This window comes from Phocoena phocoena, chromosome 19, assembly GCF_963924675.1.
Source record: "Phocoena phocoena chromosome 19, mPhoPho1.1, whole genome shotgun sequence".
NCBI classification, from domain to species: Eukaryota; Metazoa; Chordata; class Mammalia; order Artiodactyla; family Phocoenidae; genus Phocoena; species Phocoena phocoena.
Window position 1 is genome coordinate 39,698,030 of NC_089237.1, and position 17,019 is coordinate 39,715,048.

At 76.9% G+C, this 17,019-nt stretch overlaps 16 non-coding genes across 16 annotated transcripts; all 16 read right to left on the minus strand.

Moving 5' to 3' along the window:
• Window positions 1–601: 601 nt before the first annotated feature.
• LOC136140051 (5S ribosomal RNA) lies at window positions 602–720 on the minus strand. The gene has a single exon (XR_010657548.1). It is a non-coding gene; the product is annotated as a 5S ribosomal RNA (ribosomal RNA).
• A 924-nt stretch (window positions 721–1,644) lies between these two features.
• LOC136140052 (5S ribosomal RNA) lies at window positions 1,645–1,763 on the minus strand. Its single transcript, XR_010657549.1, has one exon. It is a non-coding gene; the product is annotated as a 5S ribosomal RNA (ribosomal RNA).
• A 901-nt stretch (window positions 1,764–2,664) lies between these two features.
• On the minus strand, window positions 2,665–2,783 carry LOC136139424 (5S ribosomal RNA). The gene has a single exon (XR_010656961.1). It is a non-coding gene; the product is annotated as a 5S ribosomal RNA (ribosomal RNA).
• Window positions 2,784–3,684: 901 nt separating this feature from the next.
• Window positions 3,685–3,803, minus strand: LOC136140053 (5S ribosomal RNA). Its single transcript, XR_010657550.1, has one exon. It is a non-coding gene; the product is annotated as a 5S ribosomal RNA (ribosomal RNA).
• A 901-nt stretch (window positions 3,804–4,704) lies between these two features.
• On the minus strand, window positions 4,705–4,823 carry LOC136140054 (5S ribosomal RNA). The gene has a single exon (XR_010657551.1). It is a non-coding gene; the product is annotated as a 5S ribosomal RNA (ribosomal RNA).
• Window positions 4,824–5,724: 901 nt separating this feature from the next.
• On the minus strand, window positions 5,725–5,843 carry LOC136140055 (5S ribosomal RNA). The gene has a single exon (XR_010657552.1). It is a non-coding gene; the product is annotated as a 5S ribosomal RNA (ribosomal RNA).
• Window positions 5,844–6,744: 901 nt separating this feature from the next.
• Window positions 6,745–6,863, minus strand: LOC136139471 (5S ribosomal RNA). The gene has a single exon (XR_010657006.1). It is a non-coding gene; the product is annotated as a 5S ribosomal RNA (ribosomal RNA).
• Window positions 6,864–7,764: 901 nt separating this feature from the next.
• On the minus strand, window positions 7,765–7,883 carry LOC136140056 (5S ribosomal RNA). Its single transcript, XR_010657553.1, has one exon. It is a non-coding gene; the product is annotated as a 5S ribosomal RNA (ribosomal RNA).
• A 924-nt stretch (window positions 7,884–8,807) lies between these two features.
• LOC136140057 (5S ribosomal RNA) lies at window positions 8,808–8,926 on the minus strand. Its single transcript, XR_010657554.1, has one exon. It is a non-coding gene; the product is annotated as a 5S ribosomal RNA (ribosomal RNA).
• Window positions 8,927–9,827: 901 nt separating this feature from the next.
• LOC136140058 (5S ribosomal RNA) lies at window positions 9,828–9,946 on the minus strand. Its single transcript, XR_010657555.1, has one exon. It is a non-coding gene; the product is annotated as a 5S ribosomal RNA (ribosomal RNA).
• Window positions 9,947–10,847: 901 nt separating this feature from the next.
• LOC136140059 (5S ribosomal RNA) lies at window positions 10,848–10,966 on the minus strand. Its single transcript, XR_010657556.1, has one exon. It is a non-coding gene; the product is annotated as a 5S ribosomal RNA (ribosomal RNA).
• Window positions 10,967–11,890: 924 nt separating this feature from the next.
• Window positions 11,891–12,009, minus strand: LOC136140060 (5S ribosomal RNA). Its single transcript, XR_010657557.1, has one exon. It is a non-coding gene; the product is annotated as a 5S ribosomal RNA (ribosomal RNA).
• Window positions 12,010–12,910: 901 nt separating this feature from the next.
• Window positions 12,911–13,029, minus strand: LOC136140062 (5S ribosomal RNA). Its single transcript, XR_010657559.1, has one exon. It is a non-coding gene; the product is annotated as a 5S ribosomal RNA (ribosomal RNA).
• A 924-nt stretch (window positions 13,030–13,953) lies between these two features.
• On the minus strand, window positions 13,954–14,072 carry LOC136140063 (5S ribosomal RNA). Its single transcript, XR_010657560.1, has one exon. It is a non-coding gene; the product is annotated as a 5S ribosomal RNA (ribosomal RNA).
• A 901-nt stretch (window positions 14,073–14,973) lies between these two features.
• Window positions 14,974–15,092, minus strand: LOC136140064 (5S ribosomal RNA). Its single transcript, XR_010657561.1, has one exon. It is a non-coding gene; the product is annotated as a 5S ribosomal RNA (ribosomal RNA).
• Window positions 15,093–16,016: 924 nt separating this feature from the next.
• LOC136140065 (5S ribosomal RNA) lies at window positions 16,017–16,135 on the minus strand. The gene has a single exon (XR_010657562.1). It is a non-coding gene; the product is annotated as a 5S ribosomal RNA (ribosomal RNA).
• Window positions 16,136–17,019: the final 884 nt, after the last annotated feature.

A 17,019-nucleotide genomic window follows, 5' to 3' on the forward strand; every position in this document is an offset into this window, starting at 1 on the left:
TAGGCGCAGCCCGGCCGCAGCCCGGGCCGGCCCTGCTGCCCGACAGCAGCTGGCCCGAAGCCACTGGGAGCCACCATTGCGTCGCCACGGCCCCTCAGCCCCGGCAAGGCCACCCTTGCCCGCACACCACCCGCCGAGCTCAGGAGCCCGCCCCTGGTGGCCGGCAGGCCCGGGGAAGCGGCCCCGGCCCTCGATCCCGCTCCCGCACCCGGCCGCGGCGACACGGCGGAGGCGGGGCTTCTGCCGGAGGGAGCTGTGGCGGGACACACCGGCGCACAGGTGGCGGCAGCGGGGCTGGGCGCCAGTGGGGGCGGCCAGGTGCAGGTCGAGGGGCTCGCTGGCCGAAAGGACGGCAACCGGGCCCGCGGCGGATTCTGGGTCCGGGCCAGCCACCCCGGGAGCGTCCGGGGTGCGGCTGCCTTCCGGGGCCGCCTTCTGGCCGCCCGGCCGGCCGGGCCGGCGGGGAGCGGCCCCTCTGGCGCACGCGCGCCGTGGTGGGAGGGGCCTGAGGAGGTGGGGCCTGCAGCGGGGCCCGGCGGGGGCGGAGCCGGCGGCCACCGCCCGCGGGCGAGTAAAGGAGAAGGCGGAGCGGGAGGCAAAAAGCCTACAGCACCCGGTATTCCCAGGCGGTCTCCCATCCAAGTACTAACCAGGCCCGACCCTGCTTAGCTTCCGAGATCAGACGAGATCGGGCGCGTTCAGGGTGGTATGGCCGTAGACGGGGGCGGGGACCGCGGGCTGCCTCTTGAGGCCCAGTTGCGCTGGCGCTGGCGCCTTAGGGCCAGCCAGCCCGGCGGTCAGCCCGCCCCGGCGGGACCCCGCCGCCCGCCCAGGCAGGGGGAACGGACGTCTCGGGTATCGGGCGGTGGCGGAGGGTTTGGCCACCACCTCCCAGCCGAGGGCCGGCGTGACCCAGCAAACCCTTCGGCGCTTGGCGCCCCGCCCAAGATCCCGCACGTCGCTCACAGGGACGTGGCCCCGGGGGCTTCGGGGCCCGGGGCCCGCGGTCCCTGGGGCATCGCCCCTGCCCGCCCACGCGGCGCTAGGCGCAGCCCGGCCGCAGCCCGGGCCGGCCCTGCTGCCCGACAGCAGCTGGCCCGAAGCCACTGGGAGCCACCATTGCGTCGCCACGGCCCCTCAGCCCCGGCAAGGCCACCCTTGCCCGCACACCACCCGCCGAGCTCAGGAGCCCGCCCCTGGTGGCCGGCAGGCCCGGGGAAGCGGCCCCGGCCCTCGATCCCGCTCCCGCACCCGGCCGCGGCGACACGGCGGAGGCGGGGCTTCTGCCGGAGGGAGCTGTGGCGGGACACACCGGCGCACAGGTGGCGGCAGCGGGGCTGGGCGCCAGTGGGGGCGGCCAGGTGCAGGTCGAGGGGCTCGCTGGCCGAAAGGACGGCAACCGGGCCCGCGGCGGATTCTGGGTCCGGGCCAGCCACCCCGGGAGCGTCCGGGGTGCGGCTGCCTTCCGGGGCCGCCTTCTGGCCGCCCGGCCGGCCGGGCCGGCGGGGAGCGGCCCCTCCGGCGCACGCGCGCCGTGGTGGGAGGGGCCTGAGGAGGTGGGGCCTGCAGCGGGGCCCGGCAGGGGCGGAGCCGGCGGCCACCGCCCGCGGGCGAGTAAAGGAGAAGGCGGAGCGGGAGGCAAAAAGCCTACAGCACCCGGTATTCCCAGGCGGTCTCCCATCCAAGTACTAACCAGGCCCGACCCTGCTTAGCTTCCGAGATCAGACGAGATCGGGCGCGTTCAGGGTGGTATGGCCGTAGACGGGGACGGGGACCGCGGGCTGCCTCTTGAGGCCCAGTTGCGCTGGCGCTGGCGCCTTAGGGCCAGCCAGCCCGGCGGTCAGCCCGCCCAGGCAGGGGGAACGGACGTCTCGGGTATCGGGCGGTGGCGGAGGGTTTGGCCACCACCTCCCAGCCGAGGGCCGGCGTGACCCAGCAAACCCTTCGGCGCTTGGCGCCCCGCCCAAGATCCCGCACGTCGCTCACAGGGACGTGGCCCCGGAGGCTTCGTGGCCCGGGGCCCGCGGTCCCTGGGGCATCGCCCCTGCCCGCCCACGCGGCGCTAGGCGCAGCCCGGCCGCAGCCCGGGCCGGCCCTGCTGCCCGACAGCAGCTGGCCCGAAGCCACTGGGAGCCACCATTGCGTCGCCACGGCCCCTCAGCCCCGGCAAGGCCACCCTTGCCCGCACACCACCCGCCGAGCTCAGGAGCCCGCCCCTGGTGGCCGGCAGGCCCGGGGAAGCGGCCCCGGCCCTCGATCCCGCTCCCGCACCCGGCCGCGGCGACACGGCGGAGGCGGGGCTTCTGCCGGAGGGAGCTGTGGCGGGACACACCGGCGCACAGGTGGCGGCAGCGGGGCTGGGCGCCAGTGGGGGCGGCCAGGTGCAGGTCGAGGGGCTCGCTGGCCGAAAGGACGGCAACCGGGCCCGCGGCGGATTCTGGGTCCGGGCCAGCCACCCCGGGAGCGTCCGGGGTGCGGCTGCCTTCCGGGGCCGCCTTCTGGCCGCCCGGCCGGCCGGGCCGGCGGGGAGCGGCCCCTCCGGCGCACGCGCGCCATGGTGGGAGGGGCCTGAGGAGGTGGGGCCTGCAGCGGGGCCCGGCGGGGGCGGAGCCGGCGGCCACCGCCCGCGGGCGAGTAAAGGAGAAGGCGGAGCGGGAGGCAAAATGCCTACAGCACCCGGTATTCCCAGGCGGTCTCCCATCCAAGTACTAACCAGGCCCGACCCTGCTTAGCTTCCGAGATCAGACGAGATCGGGCGCGTTCAGGGTGGTATGGCCGTAGACGGGGGCGGGGACCGCGGGCTGCCTCTTGAGGCCCAGTTGCGCTGGCGCTGGCGCCTTAGGGCCAGCCAGCCCGGCGGTCAGCCCGCCCAGGCAGGGGGAACGGACGTCTCGGGTATCGGGCGGTGGCGGAGGGTTTGGCCACCACCTCCCAGCCGAGGGCCGGCGTGACCCAGCAAACCCTTCGGCGCTTGGCGCCCCGCCCAAGATCCCGCACGTCGCTCACAGGGACGTGGCCCCGGAGGCTTCGGGGCCCGGGGCCCGCGGTCCCTGGGGCATCGCCCCTGCCCGCCCACGCGGCGCTAGGCGCAGCCCGGCCGCAGCCCGGGCCGGCCCTGCTGCCCGACTGCAGCTGGCCCGAAGCCACTGGGAGCCACCATTGCGTCGCCACGGCCCCTCAGCCCCGGCAAGGCCACCCTTGCCCGCACACCACCCGCCGAGCTCAGGAGCCCGCCCCTGGTGGCCGGCAGGCCCGGGGAAGCGGCCCCGGCCCTCGATCCCGCTCCCGCACCCGGCCGCGGCGACACGGCGGAGGCGGGGCTTCTGCCGGAGGGAGCTGTGGCGGGACACACCGGCGCACAGGTGGCGGCAGCGGGGCTGGGCGCCAGTGGGGGCGGCCAGGTGCAGGTCGAGGGGCTCGCTGGCCGAAAGGACGGCAACCGGGCCCGCGGCGGATTCTGGGTCCGGGCCAGCCACCCCGGGAGCGTCCGGGGTGCGGCTGCCTTCCGGGGCCGCCTTCTGGCCGCCCGGCCGGCCGGGCCGGCGGGGAGCGGCCCCTCCGGCGCACGCGCGCCGTGGTGGGAGGGGCCTGAGGAGGTGGGGCCTGCAGCGGGGCCCGGCGGGGGCGGAGCCGGCGGCCACCGCCCGCGGGCGAGTAAAGGAGAAGGCGGAGCGGGAGGCAAAAAGCCTACAGCACCCGGTATTCCCAGGCGGTCTCCCATCCAAGTACTAACCAGGCCCGACCCTGCTTAGCTTCCGAGATCAGACGAGATCGGGCGCGTTCAGGGTGGTATGGCCGTAGACGGGGGCGGGGACCGCGGGCTGCCTCTTGAGGCCCAGTTGCGCTGGCGCTGGCGCCTTAGGGCCAGCCAGCCCGGCGGTCAGCCCGCCCAGGCAGGGGGAACGGACGTCTCGGGTATCGGGCGGTGGCGGAGGGTTTGGCCACCACCTCCCAGCCGAGGGCCGGCGTGACCCAGCAAACCCTTCGGCGCTTGGCGCCCCGCCCAAGATCCCGCACGTCGCTCACAGGGACGTGGCCCCGGGGGCTTCGGGGCCCGGGGCCCGCGGTCCCTGGGGCATCGCCCCTGCCCGCCCACGCGGCGCTAGGCGCAGCCCGGCCGCAGCCCGGGCCGGCCCTGCTGCCCGACAGCAGCTGGCCCGAAGCCACTGGGAGCCACCATTGCGTCGCCACGGCCCCTCAGCCCCGGCAAGGCCACCCTTGCCCGCACACCACCCGCCGAGCTCAGGAGCCCGCCCCTGGTGGCCGGCAGGCCCGGGGAAGCGGCCCCGGCCCTCGATCCCGCTCCCGCACCCGGCCGCGGCGACACGGCGGAGGCGGGGCTTCTGCCGGAGGGAGCTGTGGCGGGACACACCGGCGCACAGGTGGCGGCAGCGGGGCTGGGCGCCAGTGGGGGCGGCCAGGTGCAGGTCGAGGGGCTCGCTGGCCGAAAGGACGGCAACCGGGCCCGCGGCGGATTCTGGGTCCGGGCCAGCCACCCCGGGAGCGTCCGGGGTGCGGCTGCCTTCCGGGGCCGCCTTCTGGCCGCCCGGCCGGCCGGGCCGGCGGGGAGCGGCCCCTCCGGCGCACGCGCGCCGTGGTGGGAGGGGCCTGAGGAGGTGGGGCCTGCAGCGGGGCCCGGCGGGGGCGGAGCCGGCGGCCACCGCCCGCGGGCGAGTAAAGGAGAAGGCGGAGCGGGAGGCAAAAAGCCTACAGCACCCGGTATTCCCAGGCGGTCTCCCATCCAAGTACTAACCAGGCCCGACCCTGCTTAGCTTCCGAGATCAGACGAGATCGGGCGCGTTCAGGGTGGTATGGCCGTAGACGGGGGCGGGGACCGCGGGCTGCCTCTTGAGGCCCAGTTGCGCTGGCGCTGGCGCCTTAGGGCCAGCCAGCCCGGCGGTCAGCCCGCCCAGGCAGGGGGAACGGACGTCTCGGGTATCGGGCGGTGGCGGAGGGTTTGGCCACCACCTCCCAGCCGAGGGCCGGCGTGACCCAGCAAACCCTTCGGCGCTTGGCGCCCCGCCCAAGATCCCGCACGTCGCTCACAGGGACGTGGCCCCGGAGGCTTCGGGGCCCGGGGCCCGCGGTCCCTGGGGCATCGCCCCTGCCCGCCCACGCGGCGCTAGGCGCAGCCCGGCCGCAGCCCGGGCCGGCCCTGCTGCCCGACTGCAGCTGGCCCGAAGCCACTGGGAGCCACCATTGCGTCGCCACGGCCCCTCAGCCCCGGCAAGGCCACCCTTGCCCGCACACCACCCGCCGAGCTCAGGAGCCCGCCCCTGGTGGCCGGCAGGCCCGGGGAAGCGGCCCCGGCCCTCGATCCCGCTCCCGCACCCGGCCGCGGCGACACGGCGGAGGCGGGGCTTCTGCCGGAGGGAGCTGTGGCGGGACACACCGGCGCACAGGTGGCGGCAGCGGGGCTGGGCGCCAGTGGGGGCGGCCAGGTGCAGGTCGAGGGGCTCGCTGGCCGAAAGGACGGCAACCGGGCCCGCGGCGGATTCTGGGTCCGGGCCAGCCACCCCGGGAGCGTCCGGGGTGCGGCTGCCTTCCGGGGCCGCCTTCTGGCCGCCCGGCCGGCCGGGCCGGCGGGGAGCGGCCCCTCCGGCGCACGCGCGCCGTGGTGGGAGGGGCCTGAGGAGGTGGGGCCTGCAGCGGGGCCCGGCGGGGGCGGAGCCGGCGGCCACCGCCCGCGGGCGAGTAAAGGAGAAGGCGGAGCGGGAGGCAAAAAGCCTACAGCACCCGGTATTCCCAGGCGGTCTCCCATCCAAGTACTAACCAGGCCCGACCCTGCTTAGCTTCCGAGATCAGACGAGATCGGGCGCGTTCAGGGTGGTATGGCCGTAGACGGGGGCGGGGACCGCGGGCTGCCTCTTGAGGCCCAGTTGCGCTGGCGCTGGCGCCTTAGGGCCAGCCAGCCCGGCGGTCAGCCCGCCCAGGCAGGGGGAACGGACGTCTCGGGTATCGGGCGGTGGCGGAGGGTTTGGCCACCACCTCCCAGCCGAGGGCCGGCGTGACCCAGCAAACCCTTCGGCGCTTGGCGCCCCGCCCAAGATCCCGCACGTCGCTCACAGGGACGTGGCCCCGGGGGCTTCGGGGCCCGGGGCCCGCGGTCCCTGGGGCATCGCCCCTGCCCGCCCACGCGGCGCTAGGCGCAGCCCGGCCGCAGCCCGGGCCGGCCCTGCTGCCCGACAGCAGCTGGCCCGAAGCCACTGGGAGCCACCATTGCGTCGCCACGGCCCCTCAGCCCCGGCAAGGCCACCCTTGCCCGCACACCACCCGCCGAGCTCAGGAGCCCGCCCCTGGTGGCCGGCAGGCCCGGGGAAGCGGCCCCGGCCCTCGATCCCGCTCCCGCACCCGGCCGCGGCGACACGGCGGAGGCGGGGCTTCTGCCGGAGGGAGCTGTGGCGGGACACACCGGCGCACAGGTGGCGGCAGCGGGGCTGGGCGCCAGTGGGGGCGGCCAGGTGCAGGTCGAGGGGCTCGCTGGCCGAAAGGACGGCAACCGGGCCCGCGGCGGATTCTGGGTCCGGGCCAGCCACCCCGGGAGCGTCCGGGGTGCGGCTGCCTTCCGGGGCCGCCTTCTGGCCGCCCGGCCGGCCGGGCCGGCGGGGAGCGGCCCCTCCGGCGCACGCGCGCCGTGGTGGGAGGGGCCTGAGGAGGTGGGGCCTAAAACGGGGCCCGGCGGGGGCGGAGCCGGCGGCCACCGCCCGCGGGCGAGTAAAGGAGAAGGCGGAGCAGGAGGCAAAAAGCGTACAGCACCCGGTATTCCCAGGCGGTCTCCCATCCAAGTACTAACCAGGCCCGACCCTGCTTAGCTTCCGAGATCAGACGAGATCGGGCGCGTTCAGGGTGGTATGGCCGTAGACGGGGGCGGGGACCGCGGGCTGCCTCTTGAGGCCCAGTTGCGCTGGCGCTGGCGCCTTAGGGCCAGCCAGCCCGGCGGTCAGCCCGCCCAGGCAGGGGGAACGGACGTCTCGGGTATCAGGCGGTGGCGGAGGGTTTGGCCACCACCTCCCAGCCGAGGGCCGGCGTGACCCAGCAAACCCTTCGGCGCTTGGCGCCCCGCCCAAGATCCCGCACGTCGCTCACAGGGACGTGGCCCCGGAGGCTTCGGGGCCCGGGGCCCGCGGTCCCTGGGGCATCGCCCCTGCCCGCCCACGCGGCGCTAGGCGCAGCCCGGCCGCAGCCCGGGCCGGCCCTGCTGCCCGACAGCAGCTGGCCCGAAGCCACTGGGAGCCACCATTGCGTCGCCACGGCCCCTCAGCCCCGGCAAGGCCACCCTTGCCCGCACACCACCCGCCGAGCTCAGGAGCCCGCCCCTGGTGGCCGGCAGGCCCGGGGAAGCGGCCCCGGCCCTCGATCCCGCTCCCGCACCCGGCCGCGGCGACACGGCGGAGGCGGGGCTTCTGCCGGAGGGAGCTGTGGCGGGACACACCGGCGCACAGGTGGCGGCAGCGGGGCTGGGCGCCAGTGGGGGCGGCCAGGTGCAGGTCGAGGGGCTCGCTGGCCGAAAGGACGGCAACCGGGCCCGCGGCGGATTCTGGGTCCGGGCCAGCCACCCCGGGAGCGTCCGGGGTGCGGCTGCCTTCCGGGGCCGCCTTCTGGCCGCCCGGCCGGCCGGGCCGGCGGGGAGCGGCCCCTCCGGCGCACGCGCGCCGTGGTGGGAGGGGCCTGAGGAGGTGGGGCCTGCAGCGGGGCCCGGCGGGGGCGGAGCCGGCGGCCACCGCCCGCGGGCGAGTAAAGGAGAAGGCGGAGCGGGAGGCAAAAAGCCTACAGCACCCGGTATTCCCAGGCGGTCTCCCATCCAAGTACTAACCAGGCCCGACCCTGCTTAGCTTCCGAGATCAGACGAGATCGGGCGCGTTCAGGGTGGTATGGCCGTAGACGGGGGCGGGGACCGCGGGCTGCCTCTTGAGGCCCAGTTGCGCTGGCGCTGGCGCCTTAGGGCCAGCCAGCCCGGCGGTCAGCCCGCCCCGGCGGGACCCCGCCGCCCGCCCAGGCAGGGGGAACGGACGTCTCGGGTATCGGGCGGTGGCGGAGGGTTTGGCCACCACCTCCCAGCCGAGGGCCGGCGTGACCCAGCAAACCCTTCGGCGCTTGGCGCCCCGCCCAAGATCCCGCACGTCGCTCACAGGGACGTGGCCCCGGGGGCTTCGGGGCCCGGGGCCCGCGGTCCCTGGGGCATCGCCCCTGCCCGCCCACGCGGCGCTAGGCGCAGCCCGGCCGCAGCCCGGGCCGGCCCTGCTGCCCGACAGCAGCTGGCCCGAAGCCACTGGGAGCCACCATTGCGTCGCCACGGCCCCTCAGCCCCGGCAAGGCCACCCTTGCCCGCACACCACCCGCCGAGCTCAGGAGCCCGCCCCTGGTGGCCGGCAGGCCCGGGGAAGCGGCCCCGGCCCTCGATCCCGCTCCCGCACCCGGCCGCGGCGACACGGCGGAGGCGGGGCTTCTGCCGGAGGGAGCTGTGGCGGGACACACCGGCGCACAGGTGGCGGCAGCGGGGCTGGGCGCCAGTGGGGGCGGCCAGGTGCAGGTCGAGGGGCTGGCTGGCCGAAAGGACGGCAACCGGGCCCGCGGCAGATTCTGGGTCCGGGCCAGCCACCCCGGGAGCGTCCGGGGTGCGGCTGCCTTCCGGGGCCGCCTTCTGGCCGCCCGGCCGGCCGGGCCGGCGGGGAGCGGCCCCTCCGGCGCACGCGCGCCGTGGTGGGAGGGGCCTGAGGAGGTGGGGCCTGCAGCGGGGCCCGGCGGGGGCGGAGCCGGCGGCCACCGCCCGCGGGCGAGTAAAGGAGAAGGCGGAGCGGGAGGCAAAAAGCCTACAGCACCCGGTATTCCCAGGCGGTCTCCCATCCAAGTACTAACCAGGCCCGACCCTGCTTAGCTTCCGAGATCAGACGAGATCGGGCGCGTTCAGGGTGGTATGGCCGTAGACGGGGACGGGGACCGCGGGCTGCCTCTTGAGGCCCAGTTGCGCTGGCGCTGGCGCCTTAGGGCCAGCCAGCCCGGCGGTCAGCCCGCCCAGGCAGGGGGAACGGACGTCTCGGGTATCGGGCGGTGGCGGAGGGTTTGGCCACCACCTCCCAGCCGAGGGCCGGCGTGACCCAGCAAACCCTTCGGCGCTTGGCGCCCCGCCCAAGATCCCGCACGTCGCTCACAGGGACGTGGCCCCGGAGGCTTCGGGGCCCGGGGCCCGCGGTCCCTGGGGCATCGCCCCTGCCCGCCCACGCGGCGCTAGGCGCAGCCCGGCCGCAGACCGGGCCGGCCCTGCTGCCCGACAGCAGCTGGCCCGAAGCCACTGGGAGCCACCATTGCGTCGCCACGGCCCCTCAGCCCCGGCAAGGCCACCCTTGCCCGCACACCACCCGCCGAGCTCAGGAGCCCGCCCCTGGTGGCCGGCAGGCCCGGGGAAGCGGCCCCGGCCCTCGATCCCGCTACCGCTCCCGGCCGCGGCGACACGGCGGAGGCGGGGCTTCTGCCGGAGGGAGCTGTGGCGGGACACACCGGCGCACAGGTGGCGGCAGCGGGGCTGGGCGCCAGTGGGGGCGGCCAGGTGCAGGTCGAGGGGCTCGCTGGCCGAAAGGACGGCAACCGGGCCCGCGGCGGATTCTGGGTCCGGGCCAGCCACCCCGGGAGCGTCTGGGGTGCGGCTGCCTTCCGGGGCCGCCTTCTGGCCGCCCGGCCGGCCGGGCCGGCGGGGAGCGGCCCCTCCGGCGCACGCGCGCCATGGTGGGAGGGGCCTGAGGAGGTGGGGCCTGCAGCGGGGCCCGGCGGGGGCGGAGCCGGCGGCCACCGCCCGCGGGCGAGTAAAGGAGAAGGCGGAGCGGGAGGCAAAAAGCCTACAGCACCCGGTATTCCCAGGCGGTCTCCCATCCAAGTACTAACCAGGCCCGACCCTGCTTAGCTTCCGAGATCAGACGAGATCGGGCGCGTTCAGGGTGGTATGGCCGTAGACGGGGGCGGGGACCGCGGGCTGCCTCTTGAGGCCCAGTTGCGCTGGCGCTGGCGCCTTAGGGCCAGCCAGCCCGGCGGTCAGCCCGCCCAGGCAGGGGGAACGGACGTCTCGGGTATCGGGCGGTGGCGGAGGGTTTGGCCACCACCTCCCAGCCGAGGGCCGGCGTGACCCAGCAAACCCTTCGGCGCTTGGCGCCCCGCCCAAGATCCCGCACGTCGCTCACAGGGACGTGGCCCCGGGGGCTTCGGGGCCCGGGGCCCGCGGTCCCTGGGGCATCGCCCCTGCCCGCCCACGCGGCGCTAGGCGCAGCCCGGCCGCAGCCCGGGCCGGCCCTGCTGCCCGACAGCAGCTGGCCCGAAGCCACTGGGAGCCACCATTGCGTCGCCACGGCCCCTCAGCCCCGGCAAGGCCACCCTTGCCCGCACACCACCCGCCGAGCTCAGGAGCCCGCCCCTGGTGGCCGGCAGGCCCGGGGAAGCGGCCCCGGCCCTCGATCCCGCTCCCGCACCCGGCCGCGGCGACACGGTGGAGGCGGGGCTTCTGCCGGAGGGAGCTGTGGCGGGACACACCGGCGCACAGGTGGCGGCAGCGGGGCTGGGCGCCAGTGGGGGCGGCCAGGTGCAGGTCGAGGGGCTCGCTGGCCGAAAGGACGGCAACCGGGCCCGCGGCGGATTCTGGGTCCGGGCCAGCCACCCCGGGAGCGTCCGGGGTGCGGCTGCCTTCCGGGGCCGCCTTCTGGCCGCCCGGCCGGCCGGGCCGGCGGGGAGCGGCCCCTCCGGCGCACGCGCGCCCTGGTGGGAGGGGCCTGAGGAGGTGGGGCCTGCAGCAGGGCCCGGCGGGGGCGGAGCCTGCGGCCACCGCCCGCGGGCGAGTAAAGGAGAAGGCGGAGCGGGAGGCAAAAAGCCTACAGCACCCGGTATTCCCAGGCGGTCTCCCATCCAAGTACTAACCAGGCCCGACCCTGCTTAGCTTCCGAGATCAGACGAGATCGGGCGCGTTCAGGGTGGTATGGCCGTAGACGGGGGCGGGGACCGCGGGCTGCCTCTTGAGGCCCAGTTGCGCTGGCGCTGGCGCCTTAGGGCCAGCCAGCCCGGGGGTCAGCCCGCCCCGGCGGGACCCCGCCGCCCGCCCAGGCAGGGGGAACGGACGTCTCGGGTATCGGGCGGTGGCGGAGGGTTTGGCCACCACCTCCCAGCCGAGGGCCGGCGTGACCCAGCAAACCCTTCGGCGCTTGGCGCCCCGCCCAAGATCCCGCACGTCGCTCACAGGGACGTGGCCCCGGGGGCTTCGGGGCCCGGGGCCCGCGGTCCCTGGGGCATCGCCCCTGCCCGCCCACGCGGCGCTAGGCGCAGCCCGGCCGCAGCCCGGGCCGGCCCTGCTGCCCGACAGCAGCTGGCCCGAAGCCACTGGGAGCCACCATTGCGTCGCCACGGCCCCTCAGCCCCGGCAAGGCCACCCTTGCCCGCACACCACCCGCCGAGCTCAGGAGCCCGCCCCTGGTGGCCGGCAGGCCCGGGGAAGCGGCCCCGGCCCTCGATCCCGCTCCCGCACCCGGCCGCGGCGACACGGCGGAGGCGGGGCTTCTGCCGGAGGGAGCTGTGGCGGGACACACCGGCGCACAGGTGGCGGCAGCGGGGCTGGGCGCCAGTGGGGGCGGCCAGGTGCAGGTCGAGGGGCTCGCTGGCCGAAAGGACGGCAACCGGGCCCGCGGCGGATTCTGGGTCCGGGCCAGCCACCCCGGGAGCGTCCGGGGTGCGGCTGCCTTCCGGGGCCGCCTTCTGGCCGCCCGGCCGGCCGGGCCGGCGGGGAGCGGCCCCTCCGGCGCACGCGCGCCGTGGTGGGAGGGGCCTGAGGAGGTGGGGCCTGCAGCGGGGCCCGGCGGGGGCGGAGCCGGCGGCCACCACCCGCGGGCGAGTAAAGGAGAAGGCGGAGCGGGAGGCAAAAAGCCTACAGCACCCGGTATTCCCAGGCGGTCTCCCATCCAAGTACTAACCAGGCCCGACCCTGCTTAGCTTCCGAGATCAGACGAGATCGGGCGCGTTCAGGGTGGTATGGCCGTAGACGGGGGCGGGGACCGCGGGCTGCCTCTTGAGGCCCAGTTGCGCTGGCGCTGGCGCCTTAGGGCCAGCCAGCCCGGCGGTCAGCCCGCCCAGGCAGGGGGAACGGACGTCTCGGGTATCGGGCGGTGGCGGAGGGTTTGGCCACCACCTCCCAGCCGAGGGCCGGCGTGACCCAGCAAACCCTTCGGCGCTTGGCGCCCCGCCCAAGATCCCGCACGTCGCTCACAGGGACGTGGCCCCGGGGGCTTCGGGGCCCGGGGCCCGCGGTCCCTGGGGCATCGCCCCTGCCCGCCCACGCGGCGCTAGGCGCAGCCCGGCCGCAGCCCGGGCCGGCCCTGCTGCCCGACAGCAGCTGGCCCGAAGCCACTGGGAGCCACCATTGCGTCGCCACGGCCCCTCAGCCCCGGCAAGGCCACCCTTGCCCGCACACCACCCGCCGAGCTCAGGAGCCCGCCCCTGGTGGCCGGCAGGCCCGGGGAAGCGGCCCCGGCCCTCGATCCCGCTCCCGCACCCGGCCGCGGCGACACGGCGGAGGCGGGGCTTCTGCCGGAGGGAGCTGTGGCGGGACACACCGGCGCACAGGTGGCGGCAGCGGGGCTGGGCGCCAGTGGGGGCGGCCAGGTGCAGGTCGAGGGGCTCGCTGGCCGAAAGGACGGCAACCGGGCCCGCGGCGGATTCTGGGTCCGGGCCAGCCACCCCGGGAGCGTCCGGGGTGCGGCTGCCTTCCGGGGCCGCCTTCTGGCCGCCCGGCCGGCCGGGCCGGCGGGGAGCGGCCCCTCCGGCGCACGCGCGCCGTGGTGGGAGGGGCCTGAGGAGGTGGGGCCTGCAGCGGGGCCCGGCGGGGGCGGAGCCGGCGGCCACCGCCCGCGGGCGAGTAAAGGAGAAGGCGGAGCGGGAGGCAAAAAGCCTACAGCACCCGGTATTCCCAGGCGGTCTCCCATCCAAGTACTAACCAGGCCCGACCCTGCTTAGCTTCCGAGATCAGACGAGATCGGGCGCGTTCAGGGTGGTATGGCCGTAGACGGGGGCGGGGACCGCGGGCTGCCTCTTGAGGCCCAGTTGCGCTGGCGCTGGCGCCTTAGGGCCAGCCAGCCCGGCGGTCAGCCCGCCCCGGCGGGACCCCGCCGCCCGCCCAGGCAGGGGGAACGGACGTCTCGGGTATCGGGCGGTGGCGGAGGGTTTGGCCACCACCTCCCAGCCGAGGGCCGGCGTGACCCAGCAAACCCTTCGGCGCTTGGCGCCCCGCCCAAGATCCCGCACGTCGCTCACAGGGACGTGGCCCCGGGGGCTTCGGGGCCCGGGGCCCGCGGTCCCTGGGGCATCGCCCCTGCCCGCCCACGCGGCGCTAGGCGCAGCCCGGCCGCAGCCCGGGCCGGCCCTGCTGCCCGACAGCAGCTGGCCCGAAGCCACTGGGAGCCACCATTGCGTCGCCACGGCCCCTCAGCCCCGGCAAGGCCACCCTTGCCCGCACACCACCCGCCGAGCTCAGGAGCCCGCCCCTGGTGGCCGGCAGGCCCGGGGAAGCGGCCCCGGCCCTCGATCCCGCTCCCGCACCCGGCCGCGGCGACACGGCGGAGGCGGGGCTTCTGCCGGAGGGAGCTGTGGCGGGACACACCGGCGCACAGGTGGCGGCAGCGGGGTTGGGCGCCAGTGGGGGCGGCCAGGTGCAGGTCGAGGGGCTCGCTGGCCGAAAGGACGGCAACCGGGCCCGCGGCGGATTCTGGGTCCGGGCCAGCCACCCCGGGAGCGTCCGGGGTGCGGCTGCCTTCCGGGGCCGCCTTCTGGCCGCCCGGCCGGCCGGGCCGGCGGGGAGCGGCCCCTCCGGCGCACGCGCGCCGTGGTGGGAGGGGCCTGAGGAGGTGGGGCCTGCAGCGGGGCCCGGCGGGGGCGGAGCCGGCGGCCACCGCCCGCGGGCGAGTAAAGGAGAAGGCGGAGCGGGAGGCAAAAAGCCTACAGCACCCGGTATTCCCAGGCGGTCTCCCATCCAAGTACTAACCAGGCCCGACCCTGCTTAGCTTCCGAGATCAGACGAGATCGGGCGCGTTCAGGGTGGTATGGCCGTAGACGGGGGCGGGGACCGCGGGCTGCCTCTTGAGGCCCAGTTGCGCTGGCGCTGGCGCCTTAGGGCCAGCCAGCCCGGCGGTCAGCCCGCCCAGGCAGGGGGAACGGACGTCTCGGGTATCGGGCGGTGGCGGAGGGTTTGGCCACCACCTCCCAGCCGAGGGCCGGCGTGACCCAGCAAACCCTTCGGCGCTTGGCGCCCCGCCCAAGATCCCGCACGTCGCTCACAGGGACGTGGCCCCGGAGGCTTCGGGGCCCGGGGCCCGCGGTCCCTGGGGCATCGCCCCTGCCCGCCCACGCGGCGCTAGGCGCAGCCCGGCCGCAGCCCGGGCCGGCCCTGCTGCCCGACAGCAGCTGGCCCGAAGCCACTGGGAGCCACCATTGCGTCGCCACGGCCCCTCAGCCCCGGCAAGGCCACCCTTGCCCGCACACCACCCGCCGAGCTCAGGAGCCCGCCCCTGGTGGCCGGCAGGCCCGGGGAAGCGGCCCCGGCCCTCGATCCCGCTCCCGCACCCGGCCGCGGCGACACGGTGGAGGCGGGGCTTCTGCCGGAGGGAGCTGTGGCGGGACACACCGGCGCACAGGTGGCGGCAGCGGGGCTGGGCGCCAGTGGGGGCGGCCAGGTGCAGGTCGAGGGGCTCGCTGGCCGAAAGGACGGCAACCGGGCCCGCGGCGGATTCTGGGTCCGGGCCAGCCACCCCGGGAGCGTCCGGGGTGCGGCTGCCTTCCGGGGCCGCCTTCTGGCCGCCCGGCCGGCCGGGCCGGCGGGGAGCGGCCCCTCCGGCGCACGCGCGCCGTGGTGGGAGGGGCCTGAGGAGGTGGGGCCTGCAGCGGGGCCCGGCGGGGGCGGAGCCGGCGGCCACCGCCCGCGGGCGAGTAAAGGAGAAGGCGGAGCGGGAGGCAAAAAGCCTACAGCACCCGGTATTCCCAGGCGGTCTCCCATCCAAGTACTAACCAGGCCCGACCCTGCTTAGCTTCCGAGATCAGACGAGATCGGGCGCGTTCAGGGTGGTATGGCCGTAGACGGGGGCGGGGACCGCGGGCTGCCTCTTGAGGCCCAGTTGCGCTGGCGCTGGCGCCTTAGGGCCAGCCAGCCCGGCGGTCAGCCCGCCCCGGCGGGACCCCGCCGCCCGCCCAGGCAGGGGGAACGGACGTCTCGGGTATCGGGCGGTGGCGGAGGGTTTGGCCACCACCTCCCAGCCGAGGGCCGGCGTTACCCAGCAAACCCTTCGGCGCTTGGCGCCCCGCCCAAGATCCCGCACGTCGCTCACAGGGACGTGGCCCCGGGGGCTTCGGGGCCCGGGGCCCGCGGTCCCTGGGGCATCGCCCCTGCCCGCCCACGCGGCGCTAGGCGCAGCCCGGCCGCAGCCCGGGCCGGCCCTGCTGCCCGACAGCAGCTGGCCTGAAGCCACTGGGAGCCACCATTGCGTCGCCACGGCCCCTCAGCCCCGGCAAGGCCACCCTTGCCCGCACACCACCCGCCGAGCTCAGGAGCCCGCCCCTGGTGGCCGGCAGGCCCGGGGAAGCGGCCCCGGCCCTCGATCCCGCTCCCGCACCCGGCCGCGGCGACACGGCGGAGGCGGGGCTTCTGCCGGAGGGAGCTGTGGCGGGACACACCGGCGCACAGGTGGCGGCAGCGGGGTTGGGCGCCAGTGGGGGCGGCCAGGTGCAGGTCGAGGGGCTCGCTGGCCGAAAGGACGGCAACCGGGCCCGCGGCGGATTCTGGGTCCGGGCCAGCCACCCCGGGAGCGTCCGGGGTGCGGCTGCCTTCCGGGGCCGCCTTCTGGCCGCCCGGCCGGCCGGGCCGGCGGGGAGCGGCCCCTCCGGCGCACGCGCGCCGTGGTGGGAGGGGCCTGAGGAGGTGGGGCCTGCAGCGGGGCCCGGCGGGGGCGGAGCCGGCGGCCACCGCCCGCGGGCGAGTAAAGGAGAAGGCGGAGCGGGAGGCAAAAAGCCTACAGCACCCGGTATTCCCAGGCGGTCTCCCATCCAAGTACTAACCAGGCCCGACCCTGCTTAGCTTCCGAGATCAGACGAGATCGGGCGCGTTCAGGGTGGTATGGCCGTAGACGGGGGCGGGGACCGCGGGCTGCCTCTTGAGGCCCAGTTGCGCTGGCGCTGGCGCCTTAGGGCCAGCCAGCCCGGCGGTCAGCCCGCCCAGGCAGGGGGAACGGACGTCTCGGGTATCGGGCGGTGGCGGAGGGTTTGGCCACCACCTCCCAGCCGAGGGCCGGCGTGACCCAGCAAACCCTTCGGCGCTTGGCGCCCCGCCCAAGATCCCGCACGTCGCTCACAGGGACGTGGCCCCGGAGGCTTCGGGGCCCGGGGCCCGCGGTCCCTGGGGCATCGCCCCTGCCCGCCCACGCGGCGCTAGGCGCAGCCCGGCCGCAGCCCGGGCCGGCCCTGCTGCCCGACAGCAGCTGGCCCGAAGCCACTGGGAGCCACCATTGCGTCGCCACGGCCCCTCAGCCCCGGCAAGGCCACCCTTGCCCGCACACCACCCGCCGAGCTCAGGAGCCCGCCCCTGGTGGCCGGCAGGCCCGGGGAAGCGGCCCCGGCCCTCGATCCCGCTCCCGCACCCGGCCGCGGCGACACGGCGGAGGCGGGGCTTCTGCCGGAGGGAGCTGTGGCGGGACACACCGGCGCACAGGTGGCGGCAGCGGGGCTGGGCGCCAGTGGGGGCGGCCAGGTGCAGGTCGAGGGGCTCGCTGGCCGAAAGGACGGCAACCGGGCCCGCGGCGGATTCTGGGTCCGGGCCAGCCACCCCGGGAGCGTCCGGGGTGCGGCTGCCTTCCGGGGCCGCCTTCTGGCCGCCCGGCCGGCCGGGCCGGCGGGGAGCGGCCCCTCCGGCGCACGCGCGCCGTGGTGGGAGGGGCCTGAGGAGGTGGGGCCTGCAGCGGGGCCCGGCGGGGGCGGAGCCGGCGGCCACCGCCCGCGGGCGAGTAAAGGAGAAGG